The following is an 11380-nucleotide window of genomic DNA, read 5'->3' on the forward strand; positions in this document are numbered from 1 at the left end:
AACGGGGCCAGACGCTTGCAACTGGGGAAGATCCAGGAAAAGTGCAGGGCGCTAAGGACTTCCAGATCGGTGACACTTGTTTGGTTAAGTTCTACTTGTCTTTACATTCTATTTTTATTATAGTTATTCTTTATAGACTGTAAGACGGGTTTCTCCATCTCCGAACACCGTTCGAAAAGGAGACCACTAGTGGACGGGCGCCTCCCGAATTAGGCCTTGGACGTACTAACCCTGGGGGGGTTAGGAACAAAGTAAATCCCGCGTGTCCCCTGCATCTTATTTCTAATCTGCTGCTTATGTATTTTGATAGTTAATGAAAGATTTCGAAAAGCGACACGCGCTATTCACCCCCCTCTAGCGCGTACACGATCCTACAAAAACAAGGCAGAATTAAGGAAAAACAACACAAGCCAAGATGAGACCCTGCCTACAAGGCACGACCGTGCCCTAGAAATAGAGCCATAGCTGTGCGGGCTCGTGCCTCTCTTCCAGGTTAATAGTTTCTTCAGGGAATGCCTACCAGGCACAGCCGTGCCAGAGGGGAGTTAGCACTGAGTTTTCGACCGTTCCACAAAATACGACCATGCCGTTCCATGAAACACGATTGTGCCAGCAGAAATATCGCTCCGAACTTCTCCAACCGTGCCATGAGACACGACCATATCGCTCTGAATTTCTCGTCCGTGCCACGAGGCACGACCATGTCTCCCTTGGAAGCCTATTTAAACAACTTTTTGGAACCCTTTTGGGTGAGTCGTTAGTGGATAACAAGGAGGAGTTGTAATCATGTTCTGAGGGGGAATTTTCCATCACATCCATCTTCTCGAGGCTACTCCGCCACTTCCATCCACCGCCGATGAGGAGATCACAATTCAAGGAAGACCCACACATATTGATAAGTCCTTTTTCCTTTTCTTTCTTGGATTTTAGAACAATTTCTTCCTTCCCGAATTGTATTTCCTTCGTTATGGAGTAGATCTCTTAAATTCTAGGATGTAGGAGGAATTGAGATACAACGAATGATTGTATTTGATAGATTTATATTTGCTATCTTCTATGACATGCTTATACTTTGTTATATGGAATTGTGTCTTGTGCGTATTTGGTGATATTTTGAGGACTTGATTTCATATGGATGGGAGTGAATTATGGTTTACAGGAAATCTTAGGATCGTATGACCGTGGTGCCTTGTGATAGGAGATGAACTTTTTTAATCTGATGTTCTAAGGAGATTCTTAAGCTGTAATAAATTCTTATGAGGGATAACTAACAGTTATTGATTACTATGAAGAGCTCCTTAATTGGGTACTCAGTGACAGAGGGTAGGATACCAATAGTATTACTGGAGTGCCCGGTGACAGCGGAAGAGCTATAGAACCGGACTATCTAGGTATCATCTCAAACTAGTGATCATAACATTACATATTCATGATTTAATTCTGATGAAGCCTGATAAGGTCTAATTTGGTAGCTTGGTTAGAATCCCTACATTGATATAAATATTGAGGAATAGCAAAATATCCATGATACTATCAGTCATAATCTCAAGGAATCTGAAATCCTAGGATCGTTTTCCATACCTGCCATATAATTGATTTCCTTTTGTTCGAGGATTAGGTCCCTCAGTTCACCTTCTTTCTCGCTCCAACAGCAAAACCCATTTGTTCGCAACTCTTTTTGTGCTAGTCTAGTAATTAAATTCCGAGTGGAGTGGTAAGGGCGCGTTCCCAGAGTGGAACAGTAGGTGTCGATCTAACCCAGGATTTCACTGGAAACCTAAAGTTAAGACCACTTAACAGTGCAAAAACTGTTAATCCATTTCTGTAACTTCGATTTTTGCACTAACTTGTAATGCGGGAGCGTACTCCGGACGACTCTATTCGAGATCTAGACGACTGAAGGTCCAAGCGCCTGGATTCGGATAATCACAGCGATAGCCAGCGAAGCGATTGGCATTACCCCGAAACCTCCACGTCAACATGGAGTTGACTGGAAGGGGAATCCAAGTGACTGAAAGTGTCGAGTCAGCAGCATTGATGGCGAATCAGCGGACATTATGGAAGCGCCTGAAAGGGATTCAAGGTGCTCGGAAAACCTTATAAAAGAACTTCGACGGAAAGCTTCTACAACAATTCCGAACGACAATCCTAGAAGCCATTGTAATGCCAAAGTTCTGCACCGCAAGACATCTTCTCAACCTCTGGTGATATGGGTAAGATTTACTTGTATGTTTTTTATTAAAGAATGATAGTGTTGTTATCGTATTGATATTTTGTAAATCGTTACAACTCCTCTCAGTAAGGAGGGAGTTAATTAGTGGATTGCCCATACGTAAATAATCAAACATTGTGGGCCTTGGAGTAGTAGCGAGTGATTGTGAACCAAGTAAAAAGAAACTGTGTCTATTTTATCTCTTATGTTTGTACTTGTTATTTCCGCTACAACATCATCTTTGATTTACGATCATAATCGATGAGTTTACAAAAATCGAGAAAATGTTACAAGATAGTGCTATTCACCCCCCTCTAGCGCTCTCTTCGATCCTACAATTGGTATCAGAGCGGGGTTCTTGAACTCAGTGCAACCATTGGTTGAGCAGGTTTTCCAAAATTATTTTTTTCCGCACTACTAATCCAAGACCAAGTCTTGGAACGAAGTTTTTATTCTTTTTGTGTGCTAGATAAATGACCCACTAGGAAGGATTTAGCACTGCAAGGCTGTTAGTAGTAGCCGTAGAGCTAATTATGTGATGATTGACTAGAGACTTCTTGTATCATATTCTATTATTAATAATGTAAAATCCGGTTAAAAATAATATATATATATGGTTAACGGGTTTAAAACCCGTTAACCCGTTAGGAATCCATTAACCAAACCCACCTCGCGACTCTCCTCCTTCCGCGACGCCTTGTTTCCTCTTCCACTCTTGAAAAGTCGATCGCCTCTTCTCTTCCCCTTCACTTTGCCGCCTGCAGCCAGGGAGGAAGATCTCAGCGATCGCCCCTCTTCCCCGTCCCTCTCTGTCGTGCCCTAGTCGTCGATGCTTGCCCAACCGCGCGGAGAAGAAGCTGGCATTGTCGCTTTGAGACGTTGCTCGACGCCGCTTTACCGCTGCCTTCAACCCCTGCCGTTGCTGTGCTTCCTCCGTTCCCGATCTTGCGCAACGCGACCTGTTGATCACGGATCGGGCATCGTCGTGTGGAGAAGAGGCCAACACTGCCTCCTTCTTCCTTTCCAGCCGCGGCAAGCCTTCAAATTTAGCAGTAACCCTTCTAATCTCTTCTCAAGTTCTGGGCAAGTTTTTATGTGCTAGAATTAGGGCCTTTATTCCTGATTCTTGTAGATTAGTGGATTCCGGTCCTAATTTATCATGGCAAGTTGAACTGATCGATTTGTAGGGTTGCTGTTAGGTTGTAAGATGAATGGATTTGTCAGGTTGAACATGATCTGAAATTATTGGATCTGTTCAAGGTTGTTTAATTTGTTAAGTTGTGGATTCAAATAGGAATTAATTGATCTGTTCAGTAAACTCTTAATGTGGGAATTGATAATCGAATGATGGTTTAGGTTAGGTTGGTTGGGTTGGATTTTGTTGCAAGGTTTTGCTCTATCTAGTCTTGAAGATCAATATAAATAGAGCATAAGAGTAGGTTGAGAGTTGCTAAATTATTGATATTTAGTAGTGCTGTATGTTTTAATTGGCAGGACCTTGACTGGTGGATCCTGCTACGTACGAGGTGTATTTTCTTGAAGTTTTCTTTTCGGACACGAACCACTTTTTGAAGGCGGGTATCTTATCTTATCTTTTTAGATAAGTTTTTTGGCATGTATAGTTTTGCTATAGCTAGTAGTAATTCTGTTTATGCTTTTATATATATGCCTTGGTATATCACTACTTGTTCATATTTGTTGTATATCATTCTTACCTGATACCTGTTTAGCTCCTTAGCATATTGATACTTGCCATGCGTAGCGTATATAGGTGCATCAAAGTAGTGATATACCGTTCTTTATTGGGCATTGTCTATCCACTAGATATACCTTGTATGCATTAGCGTCATGCACCATCCTTGCATGATTGCATGCTGGCGATCGTCGGCTCCTTTGTAGTTGAGCCCGTCGTCAGTTACATGATCTGCACACACTGCCACTCATGGGTTAGTGGTACATCAGGAGGGTGTGTGCAGTTGCTCTGTCAAGGCTCTGCTCGGCCGCTCAGGGGTAGTGGTTCCGCAGCGTGGTAGCATGACAGGGATCCCTCCTTCGTATTATGAGACGAGGAGATGAGAGCATTGCTCCCCCATATGACTTGGGGTAGGAGGATAGGTGTACTCCGACAGCATCCTGTCCACTCGGTCACTCAGGAGCAGTGATGGCAGAGTGCACAGTTGTCATAGCCCTACCCACTCGACCTCACCATCGTGGTGACGGTGGCTGACTGGCGTCAGGGGTGACCATGTCATTGCATCATGTGCATACTGCATGGATTGCACTTATGCTTGCTGCATTTTGGTTGTTGCATATGTTTGACATGCACATACAGGAGGCCTGATGCATTTTGGTAGGAGATTCTGGTATGTACAGCTCTTCCGTTCTTTCAGTTTTGCATTTCTTACTATCCCTTCAGGAGGCTGTACTTACATGATTATTACTGCTAGGGATAGTTTACTATACATGTCTATTAGATATCCGCTGAGTTCGTTGAGCTCACCCCGTTGATTTCATTCTTTTCAGGTTGATGTCAGTCTTGGAGAGCCGCCCTGCTAGTCCCATGTCGAGATGACCTCGGCTATTTTGGTTTACTATGTTTTGGTATTTAGGTGTTAGAACTTGATCTATATCTTGTGGATTTTCATATATATATATATATATATATATATATATATATATATATATATATATATATATTTCGGTTTTTGGTATGCATGTTATAAAATAATAGTTGATTCCCAGTTTTAATACTTGTGAGTATCTTTGTTTTGTATAGATTGTGGCCTTGTAGGCCTTATGATAGATGTATCCAAGGAAATAGCAATTGTTACAGGGGAGATGCTGCCGAAATTTTCGGACAGCTATCTCCCGGGGCGTGACAATTTATTTGGTATTAGAGCCAAGTTTCTGACTCTTTCGGTGTTTATGGATTTTCGGAGTTTATCTGATACCAATTTAGGGGTATCAGAGAAAAGGTATGCAATGCCTTTCCATTTTGGTATTTCGGATTTCTGTATCGGAGTCGTTATTGTGACAAGGTCATGTTTGGGACTAGCGACGACAGGGCATCTCCAGACGACAATAGGTAAAATGGTTAATCTAACAATTTTATACCTTTGGTAATAGTTGGTAATAATTTTAACAGTAATGACTCGGGGAAGACATGCTCTTGCACGGAGACGTGGTATAAGACAACCACGTAAGAGTATGTTCGAGTCTCTGATGATTGCATAACTGGTGTAGTTGTCAACTTAGGATTTCAATAAGGTCTTGATTTGAGAACATTGAAGTCATACCATGAAAAAGGTACATGAAATAGAAAATTAAAACGTAGCATGTGAGCTGAAAATTACATTGTGTAATTATTGGATCTTTTCAATATGTCATTAGGAGAAGAAAGGGAATGTGAACTTTGCAGTTGGTACAGGAATTCTGAACATAAAATCCTGTTTGGTGCTAATTCACTATGCAACTCCTGACTAATACTATTGTGAATTTAAGATTTGGATTATCATGGTGTCATTTGATACTTCATTGTGAGCTGAGATCTTCATTTCATGGGGTACTCATGGATTGAATTTTGATTCAATCTTAGAAGATTTTGATTCCATCATATTCTGATGGTTTGGGCTAGAGCTTCACAATAAAAAGGGTAGAGGAGTTCTAAACATTCTTGCTATGGAATTATGTGGCAATCCTAGAGAGTTCTGGAGAAAATAAATTTGCTGGGCGTAGAATTTGGAAGTGGTATTATGAAGACATATTCAACTGATATAGTCCATGAGACTCGTACCTTAACACCAATTATTTTGCTTGTTGACAAATTTTGAATGGAAACAGAAGAAGTGTTAAATTGATTATAGAAATTTTGACTTACTAGTAAGGTTATTGATGGACAATAAGTTTAATGGAAACTCAGAGGTTTAAAATATAAATGATAAATATAACATAAGAGGCCAGGAAATATCCCTAATGCCTTTGTTGCTATATAACACACATAGGACATGCTAGTTATGTGAGAACAGTGAAGGATGATATATTCCTGTAGATGTGCTTCAAGGCACAAGGATGAATATGCTAGCATATATCTGTTTCTAAGCATTTTGATCAGGCCATGCAAAACAGAAATCAAGAAGAAAACATCATATTGACCAAAAATTTGGAACTTATGTTTTACATCTATGAAGTTCACTATCAAACCTTTTTTTTTTCCAGACCTAATGATGATTTGACCAATGACTTCCAAGAACCACAGGGTGGGTTGGTGGACCAATTTTTATTTTGAGTTTATTCTGATGGATAGTAAATAATCTTTGTTTATGTTAACAATTGAGAGAGATAAAATTGTATTGAAGTAATCAAAAGGAGATCAGATTACACCGTAAATAGGATTATCGTATAAGACCAAGTTACTAAATATCTCATGTGAGACTATGCTTTGACATTGGCGACTATCTTCAAATGATATTTTGGCTGACTTGATGTAATCGCCAAAAGAGTTGATGTAGTTTCTAATCTGATTTTAAAACATCAGCAAATACTTGGTTTCTTTAGTGGTCAAAATTTTGGAAGTTTTGGAAATATACAATTGAGATAATAAGTTGTAAGTTTATGTTTTGACCACACAACACAACAGAATCGTTTACACTTTGTAGCGGTAAAAGAAAAGAAAAAAAAGTTATTTAGGAATTGGTTATCTGTTTACCAAATTTGTAGTGTTAGGAGATTGAGCTATGTTTGGGTCTTTAATAGGGACCCCAAGTTTTTGTTGTTGAAATATCTTTAAATTACTGAATTTTGAGTTCTGAAATTTATTATCTCTGTGAGATTGTTGGTTTTGGTGCTGCACGAATTGGTTTAAGGCTGCATTCCTGGTTCAGTACTTCATACTTCCTTGTTGTGCTTTCTCTTGGCTGCACTTTTCTTGCAAGTTGCAACAAATTCCTTTGCCTTATCACAACTTGTGACTTGTGCTAACTCTCTTCCTTCTCAAGTGTCAGCCAACAACCCAGCACGCCAAAAACCATTCTCTAATACATGTGTAGTTATCATCCCACAACTTCTCAGTGTCTTCTGCCCATGGATATGTTGGCCTCCTTTAACCTGGCCCTTAGCTCTTTGGTGACCTGTACAGGTCTGGCTCACTGCAGAACCTGCAGAACTAGCAACAAGACAGACGGTATTTTTGTCTACATTGTCAAATTGGGTTCACTGTACAGGTCTGAATAGCCGTGTCTCATTGTCAACATCAACCCAAGTGTCTTCCTTGTGAGAATCTTCCATCAAAATCCTTATCCAGCAGCACTTGGCCTGGGAGCCCTAGTTTGCTTGCTATAAGAAGCTACCTTACCTCTCTCTAAAGGAGAAGTTGTGAGCCTTAGAACACTCTTCTGTTTGATTTCTCTGCCAGATAGTTACTGGTGACCATTACTAGCATGCCATGTGTCGCCTTTTGCTGCATCCCAATCAGAACAGGACAACTCATTGGTATTGGGTGATTAATCCTTGTCTGAATAATCTTTAGAACTTCATAGAACAAGAGTAGCTTCAGTTTGAGCCAATCTTCATGCAACTCATCTTCATCTGGTGTTGATGATGGCCATTGCATTGTCTTCTCTTTTTGACACCTAATCACTTAACTAAGCTCATATAACCTCAAAACGAATAGCCTAAATAGTCTTTTCTGTCTGTCATAGACAAGGTTAAATTTCATAAATATATATATTGGAGCTATTTCTGTCTGCGCAATTTGCGATGAAGGTCATTGGTTGGGTGGTCTATGAGGTGTGAATAGGATTTGGTTTGTAGTCCAGGTCCACATAGCTCTCATCTCCCAAAACCCGAATAGAAATAGAATTACCGATAAATATTTTGGGGTAATTGAAATATTTATTAAGCTTACTCCTAGGTAATAAGCTTAAAAGGAAATTAAGCTCCAATTGAAGGACCTATTCTATTAAGTGATTTTGAACTGAAAAAAAAAACCTTATTAGTGTCTTCCCTCAATGGTTTCTTATTGCCAAATACCTTTGCGGTTAAATCCTCATACACAATGATTTGGTGAAAGGTCAAGATGTACAATCATCTTTCTAAAGGAGAACACATTAAAGATAGATATATAAGTGTTAAAATATGGTCATTATAAAAAATAATAATAAAAAAAAACCTCTAGCACTATTATAGGAGGAATTTTGAAATCCAATCATCATAAGAATCAATTCTAGTTACAGCCTTCTATGTCATTGATCTTAATTATTGCCGTGCGTCTTGCTTTGCAAGAACAAAGTGGTTTCAATGATCATCATCTCTATGGCTTGGTATACTGCTCTTCTCTGCATTACCATCTAAAATAAGATGTGTCGTTGAGGCCATTATGTATCCTTTGTTCCTGAAGTTGGTGCCAATGGTGGAACCTGCCACTTGTGTCATGCGATGGTGTATATATGCTATTTGTATTTTCTTCTGGAGTTGGAACCCATGCTTTGTGTTTTGGATAATGCACTGCTGATATATTAATGCCCTCATTTTAGGTATCTTATAGTGGGACATGACTAATAAGGTCTGATGTTGGATCTTGTTACAGAAAGCAAACAGTGGGTTTTGACTGAATAGCAGTCTAGGTTAGTTGAACCACATATGACCCCTATTTGTTCAAAATGTCAGGAGTTCAAACTTATTGTAGGGGTCTCTCATGTGCTTTGATCCGAATTGTGTTTTACATAGCAGTTTGAGGTTGGATAAGTGTTTAGTCTGAAGTAGAGTTATGATGGGGTCTTAACTAAAGTTAGAATAGGCTTCAGTTTATGTGCCCTCTATTCACGCAATGCTACTCTACTCTTAAGTAGAGTTGGATTAATTAATGTAGTCTGAGGTTTATCTGCTATTTCAGAAGAAACTGGCTGGTCCGTAACCTTTATCTGCTACTTAATTTAATTTATTCTTGTACATAGCAAGGTCTATGTGTTAGGATTTCAATGCTAATGAAATATTGGGCCCAAGAAGTTGTTGGATCGTAGATATGGGCAACGCTATATCATTTTAACATGTGGTTCCTGTACTTTAACATGTGCAGTAGAAAGTTTACTAGAATTTGGAAAATTATATGTTGAAGCCTGGTGCTTAAGGATAAAGTAAATTGTTAAATGCAATGTGAAAAAGAAATCTGCATTAAGGGTAAAGGATCCATTCTAACTAAATTAAGTTGCATTATTGCCAAGCAAGGATCTGCAGTGGTAGGGTTGGTTTGGTAATCGATTAAATAAAGCTAAGGCGAAGATGGGGTTAGGTGAGGATGTACAACTTACAAAAGACAGCAGCGTTGATTTTACTGTGGTTCAGAATTTATTTGTCAGACTGTAATTGATTTGTGCTGATTCTTGTGTTGATTGATGGGAAGGACTATAAGAATCAACTTGAGTAGTTTGAGGTTTATTAAATTAAGGTACCATCAATCTTCCTTGTGTTTAATATAGGGCTCACACTAGATTCTTGATCACTTGTGTTGGGATAAATGTTGTTTTCCTTACTAATGTGGTAATGCTAACATTGATTTTAGAGCTTACCATTTAGTTCTGTCTCCTGGTCAATGTTCAGTTGGAGATTGTTGAGGTAACTATATTGCATATAAACATGGGTTGATTAATTTTTAGTTGTTTAGTTATGAGGAGGTTACCTGAGGGCTCGAGGATACGATTCGAGCTCGATATTGAGGTATGTATGTAGTTACATTCAGCATGTATACTTCATATCCATTTTAGTATTTGCTGATAGTAAAAGCCGAAATTTGGGGACCAAATTTTTATTAGTGGGGGAGAATGTAAAATCCGGTTAAAAAATATATATATATGGTTAACGGGTTTAAAACCCGTTAACCCGTTAGGAATCCATTAACCAAACCCACCTCGCGACTCTCCTCCTTCCGCGACGCCTTGTTTCCTCTTCCACTCTTGAAAAGCCGATCGCCTCTTCTCTTCCCCTTCACTTTGCTGCCTGCAGCCAGGGAGGGAGATCTCAGCGATCGCCCCTCTTCCCCGTCCCTCTCTGCCGTGCCCTAGTCGCCGACGCTTGCCCAACCGCGCGGAGAAGAAGCTGGCGTTGTCGCTTTGAGACGTTGCTCGACGCCGCTTCACCGCTGCCTTCAACCCCTGCCGCCGCTGTGCTTCCTCCGTTCCCGATCTTGCGCAACGCGACCTGTTGGTCACGGATCGGGCATCGTCGTGTGGAGAAGAGGCCAACACTGCCTCCTTCTTCCTTTCCAGCCGCGGCAAGCCTTCAAATTTAGCAGTAACCCTTCTAATCTCTTCTCAAGTTCTGGGCAAGTTTTTATGTGCTAGAATTAGGGCCTTTATTCTTGATTCTTGTAGATTAGTGGATTTCGGTCCTAATTTGTCATGGCAAGTTGAACTGATCAATTTGTAGGGTTGCTGTTAGGTTGTAAGATGAATGGATTTGTCGGGTTGAACATGATCTGAAATTATTGGATCTGTTCAAGGTTGTTTAATTTGTTAAGTTGTGGATTCAAATAGGAATTAATTGATATGTTCAGTAAACTCTTAATGTGGGAATTGATAATCGAATGATGGTTTAGGTTAGGTTGGTTGGGTTGGATTTTGTTGCAAGGTTTTGCTCTATCTAGTCTTTGAAGATCAATATAAATAGAGCATAAGAGTAGGTTGAGAGTTGCTAAATTATTGATATTTAGTAGTGTTGTATGTTTTAATTGGCAGGACCTTGACTGGTGGATCCTGCTACGTACGAGGTGTATTTTCTTGAAGTTTTCTTTTCGGACACGAACCACTTTTTGAAGGCGGGTATCTTATCTTATCTTTTTAGATAAGTTTTTTGGCATGTATAGTTTTGCTATAGCATCATAATCCTTCAGATACTCCATCCAGCGCCTCTGTCTGAGGTTCAATTCCTTCTGTGTGAATAGATATTTCAGACTTTTATGGTCTGTGCGGATCTCGAATGGTCTGTGACTCCGTAAAGGTAGTGTCGCCAAATCTTCAGAGCGAAGATAATAGCGGCAAGCTCTAAATCATGTATTGGGTAGTTCTTATCGTGATCCTTCAGCTGATGAGAAGCATAGGCAACCACCCGATCATGCTGCATCAAGACTGCGCCCAATCCCTGAAATGACTCATCAGTGTACAATACAAATCCGTCATC

Source organism: Curcuma longa, chromosome 11, assembly GCF_044706935.1.
Source record: "Curcuma longa cultivar G26 ecotype Majalengka, Jawa Barat chromosome 11, ITB_CL_G26_1.1, whole genome shotgun sequence".
Taxonomy (NCBI): Eukaryota; Viridiplantae; Streptophyta; class Magnoliopsida; order Zingiberales; family Zingiberaceae; genus Curcuma; species Curcuma longa.